Source organism: Dasypus novemcinctus, chromosome 8 (assembly GCF_030445035.2).
Source record: "Dasypus novemcinctus isolate mDasNov1 chromosome 8, mDasNov1.1.hap2, whole genome shotgun sequence".
Lineage (NCBI taxonomy): Eukaryota > Metazoa > Chordata > Mammalia > Cingulata > Dasypodidae > Dasypus > Dasypus novemcinctus.
In genome coordinates this window covers 99,066,536-99,091,503 of record NC_080680.1, presented here as the reverse complement: position 1 = coordinate 99,091,503, position 24,968 = coordinate 99,066,536, and the positions used below count along the sequence as shown (strand labels likewise).

The window sequence follows — 24,968 nt, the reverse complement described above, 5'->3', positions numbered from 1 at the left end:
TTGTTTTGTAAATTACAACTACTACTATATACTTATCATTTATGTATGAGTGATACACTTCAATAAATTTTTTAAAAAGGCACTGGATAACTGCAGAAGAATTTTACATAAGAGAAAATTACATGAGAAGATCTACATTTTAGAAATATAATTCTGGCTACAGTGTGAAGAATGGACTAGGAAAGAAAGGAGCAAAGAGCTCTTTCAGCAGTCTGCTAAAATAATCTAGTTGAGAGATGAAAACAGCCAGAAATATAAATGCTAAGAGTTTGTACATGGCTATTATGACCACAGAAAATGTATCATTACCTGGATTAGCTACTGATGTCCTAATAAACCTAATTTTTTTTTCTGTTGTAGCAATAAATGCCAATGAATTATCAGTTTCTCTTAACTAAAAAGTAGAGAAATGGCATAAAATCAAAGACCCTAATAAAGGTGGCCCATAAAAAATGTTATTAGAGTTATGTTTTATACCAAATTAGTTATCATGCTCCTCTCTGAGAGCACCTTCATTTGCACAGTATGTCAATATCTGAAAATAATTTTTTACCTTTTCCATTCCAAAACAAATTTTCTGCCCATTTTAACAGCTTCTGGGACCTCAAGGTTCATGCCCGACTGTGTAAGCAACAAGTACTGCTTTTCAGCTGAATAAACAAAGGCAGACAATGGAGGCAATGTGGCAAATGGGTCTGCCCACTCAGATATTTTCCAAAGTAGGAGTTCATGCTGGGCTCCCTCAATTGGGAAGCCCAGGGGAATAAACATTCCAGATATGTAACTGGGCCAATATCAAAGACATACTTCACTAGCACTATCAATTCTGCTAATTGTTGAGTGAACAGAATACAAAACTTTGGGAGAAATTATGAAGTCCAGGGGCTTAAAAACTAAAGAACGGGCACAAAGAAGGTAGGTACAAAGGGGTATTTTGTTGGCAACACTAGACATGATATATAAAGAGTCCTGTGGGTTAAAGACAATCAGCCTTTATCAGTGTCTTCAAGAGTTAGTTTCGTGAATATATTAAAAGACATGTAACTGTGCTCAAAGATGACACTACTCAAACTGAAAATTGTATGTTAGGGTATGCTCTAAATGACTAATATTTTGTATCAACTGTGTATCAAATGTAGAATGTTTGGCCTTGGTGATGCAATGTTTTAGGCAGCTTCTCTATCCTCTTTTCTCATTCAAAATAAGCAGTACATTCCTAAACAGGTCTGCTCAGACACCCAGGGTGCCAGTGAATGGCAGCACAGACTCATTGGTGACCAAGCAACCAACAGCCAGGAATTTGAAAAGAACTTTTCATAATGAAAACTTCCACTATCAATAGACCATTTGCCGGAGTTGTTTTCATAGTTGCAATTGCCCCTCTGCTGAAGACCAAACTTTCCTCTACATAAGTCCTAAAGTCACTCCACCAGTTAAAAATTAGGATAGTACTTTAAAAGAGAGAAGAAATTACGTGATCAGATATAAGATCGCCCTTGTTACAAAATAATGCGGGTCATAGATATTAAAAAAGAAATATAAATAGTAAAATTTTCTTGACCTCAATAAACATTTATGGAATGAATATGGTTCAAATGACAAATTTCAGCACCAATTATTTGCAGCTTATATGACCATTGACAAATCACTTACTTTTCAGGGTCTCCGCCTTCTCATTTGTAGAAAAAAAATAAAATAAAATAAAATAAGTGGATAATAATCTCTACTTTACCTTACCCAAACAATTCAAAGTGTACTTACTTTGCCAGTTTTCATCCTCAGTTGGGCTATGCTAGATATTAGCAATGCCAAGAAACATGACAAAAAATACACCAATTTTCATTATGTCTTCCCCAGCAAAATGATCAATCAAATATCTAGGGTTAGCTAAAAAAATTTTTCCCCCTAATAATAAGATTTTGGCTGACTCAATATGTGATGATATTAAAATACTGTTCATTTTTTTGTTTGGGTATGATAACAGTATTGTGACTATGAAAAAAAAAAAAAAAGAGAGAGAGAGAGGGAGAAGCCTTACCTTTTAAGTCTACATTCTGAAATAATCATGGATGAAATTATAAACATTTATTTTATTTTATAGAATTTATTTTAAAATAATACAGGAGTAAGGTAAGTGGATGGGGATATGGATGAGGCAGGATTGGCCATGGTGTTACAGTTACCTGAGCTGGGTGATAGGTACAAGAGAGTCCATTATACTATTCTGTTAACTTTTGTATATGTTCAGAATTTTCTATAATAAAAAGAATTTTAAGTATTTTTGCTACTTCCACAAGCATATTTTCTTATGTTTTTGTTTGTAATAGCAAGATCCCCAGAACAAGATGTCAGATTTTAATAAAATTGCCCAAATGATTGAAAAAGAATTAGTTGTTACTCCAATGACAATGTTTGATAACTAATGTTTCTTAAATTCTTTCCCTGTGCCTTCACACTTTAAGTTCTTCACCATCATTGTCTCATAACTGTACTCACGACTCCATGAAGTAAGGTTAACTCTAGAGAGTTAAGTAATAGAATTTGGATTTGAATGCAGACAATTTGACTTTAGAGCCCGCACTTTTTTTTAGAGAAGTTGTAAGCTTACAAAACAATCATGCATAATGTGCAGAATTCCCATACATCACCCCTTCATCAACCTTACACCATTATGGAATATTTATTACCAATTATGAAAGAACATCATCAAACTATTACCACTAACTATGGTCTATAGCTTACATTTGGTATATTTTTTCCATACACTCCTTATTATTAACACCATTGATTAAAATTGCACATTTGTTATAGTTCATGAGAGAACACTCTCATATTTGTACTGTTAATCAAAGTCCACCCCTCACCACATGGTTCACTATGTTATATGATACCATGCCTTGCAGAATCTATGTAACATGTACACTTTGTGGCTCTCATTTTCATCACAGATTTGTGCAGTCATAGCCTCAGTAAACTTTTTAACGTTTTCTTTAATCCAAAAGAAAAAATCCCATACTCTCCTATTATTGGTCCTTAGTATTGGTAGAGTACTCCTTTGCTGTCAACTTTACACCATAATTTGCATTAATCATATTTTCCCATGCATTACCATATTCTTTCCTCCTTTTAACATTGGCGTATATTTGTTCTAGGTCATAGACGTATATCATTGCCTGCTGAGACGCACATAAGAGCAACCCCTCTGATGACCTCCTGATTCATTTTGAAGTCTCTTAGCCAAATTAACTCATTTGTCTTTACCATTTTCCCCCTTTCATTCAAGACCTTTTTCTAGTTGCATCACCAGCTGGTGCTTGGTTGTAATCCCTCAGTGCCAGGAAGGCTCATTCCCAGGATTCATGTCCCACACAGAGACAGTCAAAGTAGATACAACCCCAGGTAGTGGTGGTCCTGAGAGCTACAGAGACACCTGGGTCCTACGGCCATGCAGATAGCTCTGGAGTTCAGTGCCTTGCCAGTGGGCCCTATTTTGGAATTTGTGCTCCTGAGTGTGATGGAGTTGGACTCAGATATGACTTCTCTATACATGCTTCTTCTGTCACTTTTACTGAACCTGGAGTTGGTGCTAGGGTTGGTGTATGCCCAGGAAACTTGAATCCTGGCATAGACTTAAATCTCTGTGCCAGCTGGGCCCTGAGTTTCCACAGCTTGCAACACCTACTCCCCAGTTCATTGGACTTACCAGGTCTGCTAATAGGGAGGTGAGGATGGTCAACCATCACACTAAGGAACTGAGAGAATCTATAATTGCAAGCAGGAGAATCCCATCCATTAGCCATATGAGATCTAAACCCCCTCTCAATTTAGAGGTGGAATGGGCATCGCCATTCCAGGATCCTCAGGATGGAGGAATAAAATATGGATTAGAGTGGACTTACTGGTATTCTACTATAGAATTATTGTGACTCTAACAATGGAAGAAATTGCATCATTGATTTGGAGACAGTGGCTACTGGAGTTGCTGAAGGTAGGAAGAGGGAAAAAGAGGTGTGATGTTGGGGTAATTTTGGGACTTTAAGTTGTCCTGAATGATATTGCAGCGACAGATGCAAGACATACATCCTGCTATAACCCACTGAATGGACTGGGAGAGAGTGTAAACTACAACATTAACTATAATCCATGCTGTGTAGCAGCGCTCCAAAATGTATTCATCAAATGCAATGAATGTACCACATTAATGAAAGAAGTTGTAGATGTGGGAGGAGTGGGGGGTATGGGGAGTAGGGTATATGGGAACCTCTTATATTTTTTAATGTAATATTTTGTGTGATCTATGTATCTTTAAAAAAGATAATAAATAATAAAAAAGAAGTACATTATTGCATTTGTACTATAACCACAATTCTCATCCACCTCCAGGTTATGTTATTCAGTGCTTAAATTATTCTCTAGCTTTCTTTCAATTGAAATTTACATCCTTAAACTACCCCTTTCAGCCACAATCCCATCTATAAACCATTCGTGTTAGTTATACTCACTATAATGTTACCATCAACTCTATCCATTTCCATACTTTTACGGTCAAGCTAATTAAGAATTCTACATACATTAAGCATCAGTACTCCTTATCAGCCCTCAACCTATCTCCTAGTAAACCTATACTCTAGGTTTTAACTCCAACTCCATGTGTTTATTCTTCACACTTAGTTCATATTACTGAGACCACACAATATTTGTCCTTTTGTGTCTGGCTTATTTCACTCAGCATAATGTCCTTTATGGTTACCCATGTTATATATATGTCCCAATTTCATTTCTTCTTACAGCAGCATAGTATTCCATCATATATATATACATACCACATTCTGTTTATCCACTCATCGGTTAACGGACACTTGGGTTGTGTTCATCTTTCAGCAATTGTGAGTAACACCACTATGAACATCAGTGTGCAAATGTCTGTTTGCATTACTGATTTCAATTCTGGATATAGTCCTAGGAACCTCCAAACTGTCTTCCACAGATGCTACACAATTCAACATTCCCACCAACAGTGAGGGAGTGTTCCTTTTTTTACACATCCTCTCCACCACTTGCTGTTTTCTCTTTTTTAAATAATGGCCATTCTGTAAGGTGTGGCATATCTCATGTAGTTTTGATTTCCATTTCCCTAATAGCTAGTAATATTGAACATTTTTTCATGTGCTTTTTCACCATTTGGAGAAATGTTCATTTAAGTCTTTTGCCCATTTTTTGAAATAAAATTTTACTGAAGTATATCATTAATTCATGAACATACACAAACAATAAATGTATCATAAAATTTCCTAATTTACAAAATAAATATGCATATCATCATACAAGGCTCTCATATATCTCCTTACCATCAAAACATTGCATTGCTGTGAAACATTTGTTACAAACTATGAAAGAGCACTGTCAAAATACTACTACTAACCATTTTTTATATTTGGTGTTATTTTTCCCCCAACCAAAGGTAATTTAATAGAGACAGCTCAGAAGACTCCAATGCAATTAAAGGGTGTCATACCCAGAGGAATAGATTAGTTTACAAAAATAATCTTTCCATTTTTGGGTATCATAATTAATCTCAAACTGTCACACCACCCAATTATTAACACCCTATATTAGTATTATATATTAATTATCACATAGGGGAAAAGTCTAATATTTGTCCTATTAACCACAGTCCATCATCCACCACAGGATTCTCTATGTTATAAAGTCCCATATGCAATCTATATGGGACTTTATACAATCGACTTTATAACAATCTATTGTACAATCTATTCAAAGTGTACTCTCAGTGGCTCTCATTTTCATCACAGACTTGTGCTATCATCACCTCAGTCAATTTAGAACATTTTCATTACTCCAAAAGGAAAAATCCTATATCCCCATACTGTTGTCCCTTAGTACTGAAAAAATATCTTCTTGCCATTGCTGTAAAAATATTACAATTATTACTGTTAACTATCATCCATAAATTACATTAGTCATAATTTTCCTGTATATCATCATATTCTTAGCACTTTGTAAAAGAAGAGCATTTTTACATTCATACAATTAACCACAATCTTCATCAACCACCAAAATCACTGTTATACATTCCCTAGATTATTCTCTATATTCTTTTCAATTGACTTTTACTTCCACAGACCACCCCTTTCAGCCACAAGCACAGTGTTAGTTATACTCATTATAATGTGTTACTCTCAATTCTATCTACTTCCACACTTTTACAATTAACTTTATTAATAATGCTATATACATTAAGCATCATCTCCCATTTGCAAACCACCTTTTATTCCTAGTAGTCTATACTCTAAGAGTTTACCTCTGTGAGTTTACTCAACGTGTTTAGTTCATATTAGTGAGGCCATGCAATATTTGTCCTTTTGTGTCTGGCTTATTTCACTCAACATAATAAATGGCCTCTATGTTCTTCCATGTTGCCATATGGATCCCGATTTCATTTCTTCTTATGGCTGAGTAGTATTCCATTGTTTGTATATACCACATTTTGTTTATCTATTCATTGGTTAATGGACACTTGGACTGGTTCCATATTTGAATATTGTGAAAAATGCTGCTAGGAACATCAGTGTGCAAATGTCAGTTCACATCCTTGCTTTCAGTTCTTCTGAATATATTCCTATTAATGAGATTGCTGGATCATAGGGCAGTTCTATAGTCAAATTCTTGAGGTACTTCCAAACTGTCTTCCACAGAGGCTGCACCATTCTACATTCCCACCAACAGTGAAGGAGTGTTCCTGTTTCTCTACATCCTTTCTAGCACTTGTAGTTTTCTGTTTGTTTTTTTTTTTAACAATGGCCATTATTCTATGAGCTGTGAAATGGTATCCTCATTGTAATTTTTTTTCTCTTTTTCCTCTTTTTTTTAGGTTCCAGGGCTGGGGATTGAACCCAAAACCTCATATGTGGGAAGCCAGTGCTTAACCACTGAGCCACATCGGCTCCCATGAGTTGGTTTTTCATTTGTTTGCTTGTTGTTTGATTTGTTTTTTGTTTTTAGGAGGCACTGGGGATCGAACCTGGGACCTGCTATGTGGGAAGCAGGAGCTCAACTACTTTACACTGTTCTGGCCCAGCAGGTTGGGACTGACAGCTTGTCAAAAATTACTTGACCATAGATGTGGCAGTCTATCTCTGAGTTCTCAATTTGGTTCCATTGGTCAATCTATTTTTATGCCAGTACCATGCTGTTTTTATCACTGTAGCTAAGTAATATGCTTTAAAGTTAAGAAGTGAGAGCCTCCAACTTTGTTCTTTTTTAAGATATTTTTGGCTATTTGGGGCCCCTTACTCTTCCAAATAAATTTGATAATTGGGTTTTCCATTTCTCTAAAAAAGGCTATTGGGATTACATTGAATCTGTTTATCAGTCTGGGTAAAATTAATATTTTAACGATATTTAGTCTCCCAGTCCATGAACACAGGATGTCCTTCCATTTATTTAAGTCTTCTTCAGTTTCTTTTAGTAATGTTTTGTAGTTTTCTGAATATAGGTCCTTTATTCTTGGCTAAGTTTATTCCTAAATATTGATTCTTTTAATGGCTATTATAAATGAAATTTTTTCTGATTTTCTCCTCAGATTGCTCATTACTAGTGTATAGAAATACTACTGATTTTTGTATATTCATCTTGTATCTCACCACTTTGCTGAATTTGTCTATTAGTCTAGTAGCTTTGTTGTAGATTTTTCAGGATTTTCTAGATATAAGATCATATCATCAAGGAATAGTGAAAAGTTTTACTTCTTCCTTTCCTATTTTGGTGCCTCTTTATTTCTTTAGCCTAACTGCTCTAGCTAGAACATCTAGCACAAGACTGAATAACAGTGGTGACAGTGGGCATCCTTCTTGTTCCTGAACTCAGCGGGAAAGTTTTCAGTCTTTCACATTGAGTACAATGCTAGCTGTAGGTTTTTCATATATGCACTTCACCATATTGAGATAGCTTCCTTCTATTCCTATCTTTTGGCATGTTTTTATCAAGAAAGGATATGTATTTTGTCAAATGCCCTTTTTTTTGCATCAATCGAGAGGATCATGTGATTTTTATTCTTCAGTTTGTTAATATGGTTTAATACACAAATTAATTTCCTTGTGTTGAAAAATGCCTGCATAGCTGGGATAAAAGCCAATTTATTGTGGTGTATAGTCTCTTAAAGGGCTTTCAGTTATGATCAGAGTTAGGATTAGAGAAAGTGTTTTGTAAAATTTTAATCTTATTTAAATGTATTACGACCTGTCTTATGACCCAATATATGGTCTGTCCTGGAGAAGGATCCATGAGTACTTGAAAGAAAAGTATATCCTGCTGTTTTGGGGTGTAATTAGGGCCTACACTTTTAGCTACTAATGATTGAAGAAGGCTCAATAAGACAAGTTTGGGTAGTTGAAAGAATCAAGAGAACGGAAGAAAACTACTGTAGGCTCGTGGTCTTGTCATAGAAGGCAGTAAGGTATGGTGGGGGGAAATTTTTGAATGAGTAAGATCAAATATTGGATAGCAACTATTTATCATTCATTATTACATGACCTTGGTTATCTTCGATTTCCTCATCCATACTTAGCAAGTTTGAGGTAAGAATGGAAAGTGAAGGGAAACGGACTTTGGCCCAGTGGTTAGGGCGTCCGTCTACCACATGGGAGGTCCACGGTTCAAACCCCGGGCCTCCTTGACCCGTGTGGAGCTGGCCGTGCGCAGTGCTGATGCGCGCAAGGAGTGCCCTGCCACGCAAGGGTGTCCCCCGCGTGGGGGAGCCCCACGCGCAAGGAGTGCACCCCGTGAGGAGAGCCGCCCAGCGTGAAAAGAAATAGCAGCCTGCCCAGGAATGGCGCCGCCCACACTTCCCGTGCCGCTGACGACAACAGAAGCGGACAAAGAAACAAGACGCAGCAAATAGACACCAAGAACAGACAACCAGGGGAGGGGGGGAATTAAATAAATAAATAAATCTTTAAAAAAAAAATAAATAAATAAATAAAGAAGCCGATCTGTCCCTGACCTGTGCTCTTAACTGCTATGCCTTCCCTCACCCACAGTATCTAAAATAAACTTCCCCCTGCCTGCAGCACTCCTCCTTTAAAAAAAAAAAAAAAAAAAAAAAAAAAAAGAATGGAAAGTGAAAATTCATGTAAAGGAATCTGATACATAAGTATCCTGGGTCATTTGCATTTATATACAAGTCTATCCCCCTACCAAACCATAAATACCTGCCATTCACATCTTATCCTCAGCTCCCAGAACAGCGCCTGCCACACTATAAGCACTTGGGTTTGTTCAAACTAACACCAGATCCATGAAGAGGTTCAACACCAATTGCTGACTTTATTTGTCAAGGCTTTAATTTTAGTCATTTAAGTCTATATGTTACACCAACAGGCAAAATTGGTTTCAAATGTTTGCTTAATAAGAGATGGTAGAAAACTAATTCACATCCTCCTCTATTATTATACTATTTTAGCATGTAATCCCTCTAATCCAAAATTAATGCTGGAAAAGATTTAGAGAGACAGTGGCCTCTAATTATCTTTGCTGGGGATCACTTACACTTGTAGGAGTGCACTATAGTTTCTAAATTGATCTTTCTAAAACGAATCTTACCATGTCACTTCTCTGCTTATATTCATCATTGCTTTTAGAATAAAATTCTGAGCATGACATGTAAAGCACTTCATGATTTGACTAATGCCAACCATTCTGACTTCATATCTCACCACTCCCTGTCCCACTCTCACATATTCTCCCTCCCCTACTTGAGATACACAGGACTTTGGTTCCCTTAACAGGCCATGCATGTGCTCTTTCACCTTTGTAGTTTTTCAAATAATGCTCCCTTTCTCTAGAATGCTCCCCTCCTCACTCTCCACCTGGCTAATTCCTATTTGTTCCTTAAAACTAAGCTCAGAGAAAACTTCCTCCAGAAAGCCTTCCCTGGCATCACCCCCTAACATAAAGGGGAGCAGTCCCTTCTTTGCACCAGCAGTATCCTGCACATATAAAATGATGGCCCTTAACATTCTGTGGTCTAATTTTCTGAATCCTCCACTATGCTCTCAAGAATAGAAACCATGTCTATCTAGCACAGCACTAGTTACATAGTAGGTGACTTTCAAATATCTAATGAATGAATAAAAGAACATGATTTTGTTAAGATGGAAAGCCCAATGTAAACTTACTGACAAAAGCATACCTTGCTTTCAGTCTTCCCCTTCCCTTACTCTTTCTCTGCAGTTCCCCCGCTCCCCGCCCCACCCTCTCCCTTCCCTACTCCAGCTCCAGTCTTTGCAGCCTTGTGGGTAAAGGAAGCTATGGAGTAAACTGGCCAGGCACAAAGACTTAGCAGGAGCAGCCAAAGGCATCTGGGAGGGGCCAGGGGAGCAAACCCCAGCACCACCCCTCTCAGGAGGAGAGGTAAAGAGGTAATATAACTGCTCAATATTGTAGCCATGGAGTCCACGCCTAGTAAGTTGAAGAGTACTGTTACAAAAGTAACAGCTAATGTCACTAGTGCTATAATGGGAAACCATGTCACCAGAGAATTCGATGTTGGTTAACACATTGCCAGTGGTGACAATGGGCTAGTTTCAAAGATTTTTAATGGCACAAAAAAGTCAACAAAGCAGGGTTTGCTTGGCATTTTGTACAGAACCAGGTCTTGCCAGTTTAGCAACTGTTCTTGAAAACTGGAAAAACCTACCTTCCCCCGTATCTGTGGATATTAAGGATTATAAACTTTATGATGTAGAAATCAAATATGGTTTGCTTCAGGTTTCTGAAGGGTTGTCATTTTTGCACAGTAGTGTGAAAATGGTTGATGGAAATATTAGTCCTGAAAATATAATTCTGGATAAAAATGGAGCCTGGAAAATAATGCACTTTGATTTTTGACCAATCCTTCTGAACAAGGCCTAAATTTCCTTTTAAAGAATGGGATCTAAATTTACAATCCTGTCTTCCAAATTCTGAATATCTGGCTTCTGAATACATACTTTTTGTGAGATGTGAAACAGCTAGTGATATGTGCTCTTTAGGAACTGTTATGTATGCTGTATTTAATAAAGAGAAAACTATGTTTGAAGCCAACAATTAAGATATTTACAAGAGTTTGAGCAGGCAGTTGAATTGGTTGAGTCATTTAGGTTTAGTTCACTTACAAATATACACGAGGGAGCTCGTGAACATGTAAAACTATTGTTAAATGTTAACTCCAACTGTAAGACCAGATGCAGACCAAATGACAAAAGACTCTCTTCTTTGATGATGTTGGTGCAGTAACACTGTAGTATTTTGATATCTTATTCCAAAGAGATGATCTTCAGAAATCACAGTTTTTCAAAGGACTGCCAAAGGTTCTACCAAACTGCCCAAGCACATCACCATGCAGAGAATTTTGCCTTGTTTGGCATCAGAGTTTGTAAACCCTGACATGGTACCTTTTGTTTTGCCTAATGGTTCTATTGATTGCTGAAGAATGTACCAAAGAATATGTCAAATTAATTCTACCTGAACTTGGTCCTGTCTTTAAACAGCAGGCCCCAATCCAGATTTTGTTAATTTTCCTACAAAAAAATGGATTTGCTACTAACCAAAACCCCTCCTAATGAGATAAAGAATAGTGTCCTTCCAACAGTTTACAGAGCACTAAAACCTCCTTCCATTCAGCTCCATGGACTCTGTTTAAACACCATTCCAACCTTTGCAAATCTTATAGACTACATACCCATGAAAAATGCTTTGATATCAAGGATTGAAAATGCATATCCAGACAACCAGCAAGACAGTGGCAGAGTAAGGTGTTCCTAGAATCCACTCATGCTACAGGGCAGTTAGTAATCACCCAGAGCTATCTAAAGCGCCTGTTTGGGGGCTCCAGAAGACCAGAAGAGCATCCTGCAGCAACCTTGAAAGAATGGAAGGAGGAAACTGCCCATCTGCAGAGAAGATTCGTAAGTAGAGCACTGCAGGCCATGGAGGCTGGTGCCCATCCTCCACTGGAGGCATAAGCCTCCTCGGGAGCTATTACATGGCTGAAATTGGAAGTCCCATTTCCCAAAAATGGGGTAAGAAAAGACGGTTGGGCACCAACTTAAGCTACTGACCAGTAAATTCGGCAGGCTAAAGTATAATCCTAAGAACAGCTAAAATTTAAACCTGTCCAAGTCAGAAAGAGGCCAGTAGCCACCATTTTTACTCTGCCACTGGCATGAGGGGAAGCCGGGCTGACTGAAAATCACAGTGATGGTAGGGACCGGATTCTTTCACCCAGATTGGTCTGCAGCCCTAGCCTAGGCTTCAGCCCCACCTCTAGTAGGGAGGAAGCTGTTGGGCCCTGTACCAGCCTTTCTGGGTAACTGCAGGTATATTTGGCTAGCACAGGCTGAATAGCCAGAATTCTACTGGGGCAAGTGCGGTTATTTTGAACCTGTATGACATAGATTGCTGCCCACACCTGCAGCTCCATCTCTGCCCCAGGCAAGGGAGAAAGGGGTGTGAAGCTTCATCTGTCTCTCTGGGCAACTACATCTAGGCCTACACAACTTGGATTATTACACACAGCTGTGGTTCTGTTCCCCCTGGCAAAGGAGAAAGTTGGGAGAACCTTCATTGGTCCCTGGGACAGTGAAGGCAACTTGAGCCTCCACAGCTTATAACACCAACTATATCTTTGGCTCTTACTATACAACCAGAAAGGGAGAAAGGGCAAGAAAGTCCTAAACTAAAGAGAGAAACCGCACCCAGAATAAATACTCTAGTAAGCCAGATGCCAAGAAAACAACAAACAATTATAATCTATACCAAGAAACAGGAAGATAAGACCCAATTAAATGAACAAAATAAGCCTCTAAAAGACAAAAAGGAGTTTAGACAACTAATCATAGATGTTCAAACAAATCTGCTTAATAAATTAAGTAAGATAGCTAAAGAGATTAAAGATATTAAGAAGACATTGGAGGAAGCAGACGTGGCTCAACTGATAGTGCGTCTGTCTACCATATGGAGGGTTCAGGGTTCTATCCCCAGGTCCTCCTGACCCATGTGGTAAGCTGGCCCATATACAGTGCTGCAGAGCATAAGGAATGCCATGCCATGCAGGGGCAACCCTGCATAGGGGAGCCCCACAAGCAAGGAGTGCACCCCACAAGGAAAGCCACCCCACGTGAAAAAAGTGCAGCCTGCCCAGAAGTGGTGCCGCACACATGGAGAGTTGACGCAGCAAGATGATGCAACAAAAAAGAGAGAGTTTCCCAGTACCACCAGATAATGCAAGTAGACACAGAAGAACACATAAAGAATGAACACAGAGAGCAGACAATGGGGGGAGAAGGAGAGAGAAATAAGTAAAAAATAAATCTTTAAAAAAATTTTTTTAAAAAAGACGACATTGGATGAGCACAAAGAAGAATTTGAAAGCATACATAGAAAAATAGCAGATCTTATGGGAATGAAAGGTACAATAAATGAAATTAAAAATATACTGGAATCATATAATAGCAGATTTGAGGAGGCAGAAAAAGGATTGGTGAGCTTGAAGAAATGGCCTCTGAAAACGAACATACTAATACAAAAGAACGGATGAAGAATGGAAAAAATTGAACAAGGTCTCAGAACTAAAGACAGCAAGAGACATATAAACATAGACATCATGGATGTCCCAGAAGGAGAAGAGAAAGGAAAAGGGGCAGAAGGAATATCTGAAGAAATAATGGTAGAAAATTTCCCAACCCTATTGAAGGACATAGATATTCATGCCCAAGAAGCGCAATATACTCCCATATGAATAAATCCAAATAGACCAACTCCAAGACACATACTAATCAGAATGTCAAATGCCAAAGACAAAGAGAAAATTCTGAGAACAGCAAGAGAAAAGCAATGCATAACATATAAGGGATATCCAATAAGATTAAGTGCCAATTTCTCATCAGGAACCATGGAGGCAAGAACACAGTGGTATGATATATTTAAGATACTGCAAGAGAAAAACTTCCTGCAAAGAATCTTATATCTGGCAAGACTGTCTGTCAAAAATGAGGGTGAGTTTAGAATATTCACAGATAAACAGAAACTGAGAGCGTTTGTAACCAAGAGACTGGCATTGCGGAAAATACTAAAGGGTGTGCTATAGCCTGAAAAGAAAAGACAGGAGAGAGAGGCCTGGAAGAGAGTTTAGAAATGAAGATTAAATCAATAAAAGTAACTAAAAGTGTCAAAACAATGATGACAATAAAATATGGTAAAACCCAAATATTCAGGAATAAATTTAGCCAATGATGTAAAGCACTTGTATTCAGAAAACTACAACTCATTGTTAAAAGAAATACAAAAAGATCTAAATAATTGGTAGAACATTCCATGCTCATGATGTGAAAACTAAATATCATTAAGATGTCAGTTCTACTCAAATTCAATGCAATTCCAATACAAATTCTATCAGCATTTTTTAAACAAATGGAAAACATGATTATCGAATTTATTTGGAAGTGTAAGAGGTCATTAATAGCCAGAAACATCTTAAAAAGGAAAAGGGAAGTTGGAGGACTCTCATTTCCAGACTTTAAATCATATTACCTAGCTACAGTGGTAAAAACAGCATGGTGGGAAGCAGAATTGGCCCAGTGGTTAGGGCGTCCGCTCACCACATAGGAGGTCCACGGTTCAAACCCTGGACCTCTTTGACCCATGTGGAACTGGCCCATGCGCAGTGCTGATGTGCGCAAGGAGTGCCGTGCCACACAAGGGTGTCCCCTGTGTAGGGGAGCCCCACGCGCAAGGAGTGTGCCCCATAAGGAGAGCCACCCAGTGTGAAAGAAAGTGCAGCCTGCCCAAGAATGGCACCACACACACAGAGAGCTGACACAACAAGATGACTCAACAAAAAGAAACACAGATTCCCATCCCGCTGACAACAACAGAAGTGGACAAAGAAGAATATGCAGCAAATAGACACAGAAAACAAACAACGGGGGCAGGGGGTGGGGGGTGGGGAAGGGGAGAGAAATAAAATAAATAAAATAAAATCCTTTAAAAAAGAAAGAAGCATGGTACTGGCATAAAGACAGACACATAGACCAATGGAACTAAACTGATAGTTCAGAAACAGACCCTCATATCTATAGTGAAGTGATTTTTGACTAGCCTGTCAAACCCACACAGCTCAGGCAGAACAGTCCATTCAACAAATGGTGCTGAGAGAATTGGATATCCATAACGAGAAGAAGGAAAAAGGACCCCTATCTCACATCTTATATAAAAATTAACTCAAAATGGATTTAAAAAACGAAACATAAAAGCAAGAATCATAAGGCTTTGAGAAGAAAATGTAGGAAAATATCTTCAAGACCTGGCAGTAGGTGGTGGATTCTTAAAAAAGAGGAGGACTGACATGGACTACTGATGTTTAATGTATGTAGAAGTTTTAATTAGCTTTACTGTAAAAGTGTGGAAATATACAGAGTTGATGGTAACACATTATAGTGAGTAACAGCTGGCTTATAAATGGTAATTTGGCTGGAAATGGCAGTCTAGGGATGTAAATACCGATTGACAGAAAGCTAGAGAATAATCTAGGGACTGAATAGCACAGTAAACCCAGATGTGGATAAGAACTGTAGTTGATGGAACAGGTGCAAAAGTTTCCTTTGTGAGCTAGAACAGATGTACATCACTATTGCAGGGTGGTGGGAATGTGGAGAAGCATGGGAAAAACACAACTGGAGTGACCTATGGACTGTAGTTAACAGTAATAATGTAATACTCATGTATCTATGCCAAAGATGTATTTTGTTGATAATGGGTGAGTATGGAAAAAGCGTGCCAAATGTAAACAATGGACGTGGTAATAATAATCTGATGATATTATCTCATAATATGTAAAAAATGTTCTACCATGGTGTGGTATGTTGATACAGGGATGTTCTTTGGGAATTCTGTACATGTGTATGATTGTTTTGTAAGTTTATACTTCTGTCATAAAATATATTTTAAAAATAATAGGGTGGATTGGGGGGAAAATACACCAAATATAAAATAAAGACTATAGTTAATAGTAAGATTGACAATATTCTTTCATATTTTGTAACCAATACATTGTAACAATGCAAGGTGTTGGTGGGGGTTAATGTATGGGACCCCTTAAAGATGTTATGCATGTTTGCTTTGTAAGTTCACAGCTTTTACTATATGCTTGTTGTTTATATATGTTCATGCATAAATAATATAAAAATAATAATAATAGGGTGGGTTGGAAGGAAATACTTTCATTTGTAGTAATATTTTGAGGCTGCTCTTTAATCATTAGTTAAAAATGTTTCACAACAATGCAAGGTATTGGTGGTATGGGTGAGGTATGAGAACCCTGTATGATGTTATGTATGTTTGTTTTGTAAATTCACAACTATTATTATATACTTATTATTTATGTATGTTTATGTATGAATGATATACTTCAATAAATTTTTTAAAAAGGAAAAAAATGCATGTCCATAAGCTCCTTCACTTGCTGTTCATGTAAACTCACTAGTATGCTTAGGAAAGATTTTGGAATATTTGGAAAAGTGGTTTGTACTTGATAATATTCTACCTTTCTTAAAACAAATTCCATCTAAGGAGCCTGCGGGCCTTATGGGAACTTTAGGTATTTGCAAATGTACTTTTACTCATAAGAAGTTGGGAATCATCAAAGAACAGCTGACTGGAAAAATATTGCCTCATTTGATCTCCCCTGAATATTGAAACAATCTTAATCTCAGTTGGTTTAATTCTTTCGCCTCCATCATAAAAGAGATGTTGAATAGATTGGAGGCAGAACCTAAGACTAAACTGGAGCAACTTCATATAATTTAAGAACAGCAGAAATCTTTGGACATAGGAAATCAAATGAATGCTTCTAAAGAGAAAAGTTACTAGTGTTGGGAATCAGACCTTTAACATTGGAACAGACCTTCTGACTTGTGAATCAGACATTAAAGAGGATGGATTACAGAATAAACATAAAAGAGGATCACTTACACTTGAAGAAAAATAAAAATTAGCGAAAGAACATGAGCAGGCACAGAAGCTGAAAAGCCGACCTCTTAAACCCCAAATATACACACCTGCTGCTCCAGTCAAATAGACCAAGGACTTGACAGATATATAGGTGGATAACATGTTATCTTTGATCAGCTTTTCTATTAGTACACCTTAAATTCTGCTTCAAGTACCTTCACTTCTATTCCTTTCATGGGCCTTGGAATGATGTTTTCTACACCAATTGATAATACAAACAGAAATGTGACAAATGGCCCAAATACTAACACAGGCTTACATAGACTTCAGGATTCAACATGTCAGTTAATACAAACCAGAACTTCTTCAGTAGTCCAAGCACACCTGGAGTGATGACAAAGATGACCCTGGGAACACCCTCCACTTTGCCAAATTTCAATGTGCTGAGTGCTTCTCCTGCTGGTGCAAAGCAGACTCAACAAGGACCCACAGGTACATCTGCCCTTAATAATCTCTTTGGCCCTCAGAAACCCAAAGTTAGCATGAATCAGTTATTGCAACAAAAACCAAATCAGTGGCTTAATCAGTTTGTATGTCCTCAAGGGTCTCCAAGTATGGGCAGTTCAGTAATGGGAACACGATGAACATGACAGGACAATCTGCCTTTGGTATTCAGAGTAATCCTTTCTTTAACCCTCAGAACTTTGCACGCACAGTCATCAACTACTATGACCAGTAGCAGTTCAGCCAGCAATGATTTAAAAGATCTTTTTGGGTTACTGAAGGATTACTTCGGTTTTAATCATGGGTGAGCTGATTTACATCTTGATGTAGTTGGCTTGGAGGAACTATTTCTACAGGAAGTTGAAAGGTTCTGTGACAGAAAACACCTGTTTCTACACCAGCATAGTAGTTGTATAGACTCCTGAACAGTTTTTTAAAGCATTGAGGATTTTTTTTCCTCTTATCAACTCCTCTTCAGATTTTTAAAGACGCAACTCTTACCACAACTGTATATCTTGAAAAGCAGAATTTTTTAATCAGTTTTTTTTGGCTTGCAAATCTTGGTGTTATTAAAAAAAAAAAAAGGGATGGTAATTGCAAAATTTCATCTATTAAGTATTACATGGTACACTGCCTACCTTCACAAGTCATTATCTGCATGTTTTTTAATTTTTTTAATTTTTTAAGACTTATTTTTTATTTCTCTTCCTTTTTTTTTTTTTTTTAAGATTTATTTTTATTTATTTAATTCCTCTCCCCTCCCCCGGTTGTCTGTTCTCTGTATCTATTTGCTGCGTCTTGTTTCTTTGTCCGCTTCTGTTGTTGTCAGCGGCACTGGAAGTGTGGGCGGCGCCATTCCTGGGCAGGCTCACTTTATTTCGCGCTGGGCGGCTCTCCTTACGGGTGCACTCCTTGCGCGTGGGGCTCCCCTACGCAGGGGACACCCCTGCATGGGGCGGCACTCCTTGCACGCATCAGCGCTGCGCATGGGCCAGCTCCACACGGGTCAAGGAAGCCCCGGGTTTGAACCGCGAACCTCCCATGTGGTAGACGGACGCCCTAACCACTGGGCCAAAGTCCATTTCCCTTTATTTCTCTTCCTATCCCTGCCCTCCCCACCCCAGTTGTCTGTTCTCTGTGTCCACTCGCTGTGTGTTCTGTGTTCACCTGCATTCTTGTCAGCGGCAACCAGAATCTATGTTGCATTTTGTTGCATCATCTTGCTGCGTCAGCTCTCCATGTGTGCAGCGCCATTCCTGGGCAGGCTGCACATTTTTTCACACTGGGCAGCTCCCCTTACAGGGCGCACTCCTTGCGCGTGGGGTTCCCCTACATGGGAGACATCCCTGCATGGCACGGCACTCCTTGCCTGCATCAGCACCGTGTGTGGGTCAGCTCATCACATGGGTCAGGAAGCCCTGGGTTTGAACCCTGGACCTTCCATGTGGTAGGTGGGCGCCCTATCCGTTGGGCCAACTCCACTTCCCTGCATTTTAATATGTGAAAAATCTTAATGCTATATTAATTTGTTTGAGTTACTGTGACCAAGTGAGAAAATGAAAATTATAAAGAAAATAATCAGATCGTTTGCTTTTTCCAATCTTATTTACTTCTTTGATAAACTATTGTTTATAAATAAAATCTGTAAAATTTAACTGACCTTGTTTTCATTGGTTCAAAGTAAAAGCATTAGTAACCATCTTAAATGCAAACTAATCACTGGAAATTGTATTTTAGCATGGTCTTCCTCAAATAATAAAGTATTTTTCTGCATTTACTTGGATATATTTAGAATCCTTTTTTCCCTACTATATCACGGACAGAAGAGTACACCCTGATTTGTACAGACATTTGACAAAGCACTCTGACGTAATTTCTCTGACTACTGCCTTCATATTTCATTTTGAATTCAAACTTCTGAGGGCAGTATATATGAAATGCATTTTCAAAATAAGATTTGTAAGAATTAAATTATATTTAATGAATAAACTTTTGAGATGTCTGCTAAATTGTTTCAACGTAATATACTTCTCTAAAAAATGAGGATTGTATCCTCTGGCTACCAAAATATTAATTTTCAGCTTGCCATGATAGAGTCTGATCTCATCAAAAAAAAAAAGCAAACCTTTCCCCCTATTACTTAAATAAACATGGATATAAAATTTTATGCCAAAACATCTTAATGAAGAACAGACGAAGGCTAATTTGAGTATGACAAGAAAAAAAAATCAGGCAAAAAAGGATCTGAAACCCTGTTTGGTTAACAAACAAATAAGAAACAAAGAGGAAGATACCATAACAGATTGGTTAAGCAAGAAGGAAATAGAAAATAACAGCTTCCTGCCTCTTATGGTTTTATCTCTGAAGACTACTTAATCACTGATTTTAAGTGTATATATTTCTAAATGAGTGATCATATTACTAGAGATTATCAACTAAAAGAAATATAGCAAAGAGAAATTCTTACTTTCTGATAAAATGTTAAAAGACCTTTTGCTAACAATAGAGACCATTTGCTAAGAAAAGTAATTCTCTAAAACAGCAAGTTCAGTTTTTTGTTGTGGGGGAGGGGCGTTTGGCAACAAATGTCTGGAATCCTTCTGGAATATCTCAATAGAAGTTTTATGACAAAGCAAAAAAAAAAAATACAAAAAATTCCTAAGTAGGTTATAGATCTTTTGTAGCAACTCTATACCATTATTTGATATTATCTCTATTTCTGAGAAATTTGTTTCATTTTTACATCAGCTGAAATGGCCCTTAGTTTTGTAGGTATGCTATTTGCTCTTAAACTTCATTCTGTCTAAGGTATAAATGTATTATTCTGACTCACAACAGATATCCAAGTCTTCTCTTCTGGAAAATAATCTACTGTACAACAGCTCAATTACACTGGTAAAATAAATAAATAAAAGTGAAATTAAAATAGAGAGTAGTATGTGAGGATATGCTTTGGTCTTTCAGGTAAATGCATACTTTCTAATACAAATCCAAAGAATTGAGAGGAAAACTGGAGACATAAATAAACACATCTATTGTACAAACAAAAACAGTGACTACAGATCAAAAAAGAGAAGTGAAGTTGACAGAGGGAGGAAAGATGCATTAAAATTAACAACAATGGTTAGAAGAATATAATAGAGCAAATTAAAGTCAATCTACTTTTAGCATGTTATTTTGGCATGATAGAGCTTTAAAAGTAAGATAATGTGGGTTTGAATCCCAGCTACCCAGCACTTTCGAACCATGTGACTACTGGGTAAATAACTTAGCCTCATCTTAGACTCAGGTTCTTCACATGTAAAATGGGGTAACAATACTTACCATTCACAACTAAAAGAATAGGAGGTAGTGAAGAAAAGTAAAGATAAAGTGTAAAACATAAATTAGGTATTCAAAATACAATAATAATAATATCATAGCAGCATTATTCATAATAGTCTAAAGGTGGGAACAACCCGTGCGTCATCAATTAATGAAAGGATTTTTCAAATGGGGTATATACATAAATGGAATATGATTCATCCATAAAAAGGAATGGAGTTCTGATACATGCTGCAACATGAATGAACCTTGAAAACATTATGCTAAGTGAAATAAGCCAAACACAAAAGAACAAACATTGTATAATTCCATTTATATGAAATACCTAGAACAAACGAATTTAAAGAGAGTACTCAGATTAGAGTTTACAAGGGGAGGATAGGAGAATGGGGAGTTATTGCTTTTGGGTGCAGAGTTTCTGTTTAAAGTAACGAAAAAGTTTTGTTAATGGATGATGTTGATGGTAGCGCAACAGCGTAGATGTAATTAATGCCACTTAATTGTACACTTAAAAATTACTGAAATGGGGGGAAGAGAGAATATATATTTGGTGGTTGTGGAGTATGTGTAAATAAAATTAACTTAAAAATGGCTAAAATGGGAAATTCTATGTTATATATATGCAACTATAATGAAATTTTAAATATATATAAGTATACTTTATAATACATATATAATAATAGTGAGAAAAACAGCTAGCATTTAGAATGCTTACTAATGCCAGATATTTTAAGTAATTTATGTATGTTATTGTTTAATTCTTAATAATAACCATGTGAGGTAAATGCTATTATTGTGCCCATTTTACAGATGAGGAAATTGAGGGACATAAAAGACAAGTGACTTGCCCAGGGTCATCCAGTAAGAAGTAGAGACAATGATTAAAAGCTGAGATGATAGCTACCACTTATAATAATAATAATAATAATTCTTAAATTAGCTTCAACAAAAGCTTTCTTTCAGCTTGACTTCATTGTGTTTTTGTTCCCACTAAAAAGTTATCTTCTAGGAGCGGGTGTAGCTCAGTGGTTGAGCCCCTGCTTTGCATATCCGAGGTACTGGGTTCAAGCCCGTACCTCCTAAAAAAAAAAAGCTCTCCTCTAAAAGCCACCGAACCTTGGCTCACTCTGCTTTTCCACTGCCTGTATATTTATCATTTCACAATTATGGGCTTCCATTACCTCATTTCTTCAAACTGAGATGCTGTTGACCTAGGTTATTAAATTTTTCTCAAAAACTGAAGGGAAATTCATGTAACATACATTTAACCATTTTTAAGTGTACAATTAATTGGCATTTAGTTCATTCACAAGTTGTGCAACCACTACCTCTCTCTGGTTTCCGCAGAAGAATACCACATATCCATTATGTAATCACTCCTCATTCTGACCTCCCGCCCATCCCCTACAACTACTAATCTGTTTTCTGTCTCTATGAACTTGCCTGTTCTGGATATTTCATATAAAAGAAATCATACAATATGTGAACTTTTGTGTCTAGCTTCTTTCACTCAGCATGATGTTTTCAAGGCTCATCCAAGTTGCAGCATGCATCGGTATTCCATTACTTTTTATGTTGCATAATATTCTTCTATTCTATGTACACGCAACTATTTATCCATTCATTTATCTATTCATGAACATTTATTTGGGTTGTTCTACTTTTTTGGCTATTATGAATAATACTGCTATAAACATTTGTGTACAAGTTATCATTTCTCTTAGGATATAACTAGGAGTAGAATTGCTGGATGAAATGGGAATTCTCTATTTAACTTTTTGAGGAATCACCAAATTGTCTTTCAAGAGTGCAACATTTTACATTCCCACCAGCAACAAATGAGGGCTCCCATTTCTCCACATCCTTGCCAACACTTGTTACTTCCTGTGGTTTTGTTTTTTTGTTTTTAATTATAACTACCCTAGAGGGTATAAAGAGGTATCTCACGGGTTTTTATTCTCATTTCCTTAATAACCAGTGATGTTGAACATCTTCTCATGTATTTACTGGCCATTTGTATATCTTCATTGGAAAAATGTTTATTCAAGTCCTTCATCCATTTTTTAATATGTCTTTTTGTTGTTGAGCTTTAAACTTTCTTTATATATTCTGGATACTAGACCCTTGTCAGATATATGATTTGCAAATATTTTCTCCCATTCTGTAAATTTTTCATTTTATTGATAATGTCCTTCGATGCAAAAAATTATTATAATTTTGGTGAAGTCCCATTTATTCCATTTTTTTCTTTGTTGTTTGTGTTGTTTGTGCTTTTGGTCTCAAAGCTAAGAACCTATTGCCAAATCTGAGGTCATGAAGGTTTTTCCCTATGTTTTCTTCTAATAGTTTTATAGTTCTAGCCCTTATATTTAGGTCATTGATCCATTTTTTTTTTAAGATTTATTTTATTTATTTCTCCCACTAACCCCCCCCCCCCCCCCAGTTTTCTGTTCTGTGTGTCCATTTGCTGCATGTTCTTGTCCACTTCTGTTGTTGTCAGCGGCACGGGAATCTGCGTCTCTTTTTGTTGCATTATTTTGTTGTGTCAGCTCTTTCTGTGTGCAGCACCATTCTTCAGCAGGCTGCACTTTCTTTCACGCTGGGCGGTTCTCCTTACGGGATGCACTCCTTGCACATGGGGGCTCCCCTACGCAGGGGACACCCCTGCATGGCACAGCACTCCTTGAGCACGTCAGCACTGTGCGTGGGCCAGCTCCACACGGGTCAAGGAGGCCTGAGGTTTGAACCATGGACCTCCCATGTGGTAGACGGACGCCTTACCCACTGGGCCAAGTCCGCTTCCCCATTGATCCATTTTAATTTTTATAATATTGTGTAAATAGCGACCCACTTTCATTCTTTTGCATATGGATATCCAGTCATCCCAGTACCATTTGTTGAAGAGACTCTTCTTTCCCTTTAAATGATCTTGGCACCCTTGTAAAAAATCAATTGGCCAAGAGAGGGTCAAGACAGTGGCAGTGTAGGGAGCTCCAACAGTCAGTTCTTCCTATAGTACAGTTAGTAATTAGCTAGAGCTATCGAAATCACCTGTCTTGGGGCCCAAAAAACCAGAAAAGCATTCTGCAAGATCTTTGGAAGAATGAAGGAGGAGACTGCCCATCTGCAGTGAAGATTCATGAGTACAGCACTCCACACCACAAAGGTCAGTGCTCATCCCTGCCAGTGGCACAAGACACCTCAAGGGCTATTCTCTGGCTGGCTATTCTCCATTTCTAAAAACTGGGGGAGGAAGGGATGGTCAGGCACCAACTAAAGCTGCTGATTAGTAAATCTGACTGGGTGAAGTCCAGTCCCAAGTTCAGTTAACATTTGAACCTGTCCAAGTTGGAAAGAGACCAGTAGCCTCCATTTTAACTCACCCCTAGCATGAGGTGAAGCAAGGCTGGTTGAAAATCACAGTGATGGTAGGCCCCAGCTTTATTCTACCCAGATCAGATTGCTGCCATAGCCTGGGCTCCAGCCCTGCCTTTTGCAGGAAAGAAACTAAGGGGTCCCTCACCAGCCTTTCTAGGCAACTGTAATTGCTTTTTGGCCCACACAGACTAGATTCTTGGGCACACTAGTGGCTCCATCCCTGCCCCTGACAGGACAGGAGGAGGGAAAGTACTTCCTCAGCCTCTGGGAAACTGCAGTAACCTTCGACCTGCATGGACTAGACTACTGGACACACCTTTGGCTATATCCCCTTCCCTGACAGGGTAGGAAGAGGGACAATGCTCTCTCAGTTTCTCCATGCTACTGCAGTTGCTTTTGGCACATGTAGACTAGATTTTTGGGCACACCTATGGCTCCATCTCCACCCAGGCAAGGGAAGAAGGAACATGGAGCTTCATCAGTCTCTCAGGATAACTACAGACTGTCTTGGCCTGCAGGGCTTAGATTATTACATAGAACTGCAGCTCTATCCCGACTCCTGGCAAGGGGAAAAGATGTGAGAAGCTCCACTGGCTCCAGAGGCAACAAGGGTGCTTCAGTATCCATGGCTTCAGTACCAATCACATCCCTAGTCTGCCCCTAGCAAGGAAGAAAAGGCAAGAAAGAAATTTTAAAAAGATGAAAAAATTCAGATGGGCTAAAGACAAGCCATTATAATAAAATAAGTTGAACCA

At 37.9% G+C, this 24,968-nt stretch overlaps 1 protein-coding gene and 1 pseudogene across 3 annotated transcripts in view; one reads left to right on the top strand and one right to left on the bottom strand.

Moving 5' to 3' along the window:
• MEGF9 (multiple EGF like domains 9) overlaps window positions 1–24,968 on the bottom strand; it is a 141,218-nt gene that overhangs the window by 94,934 nt on the left and 21,316 nt on the right. The window lies entirely within an intron of this gene.
• Window positions 10,467–17,819, top strand: LOC139439463 (SCY1-like protein 2 pseudogene; annotated as a pseudogene).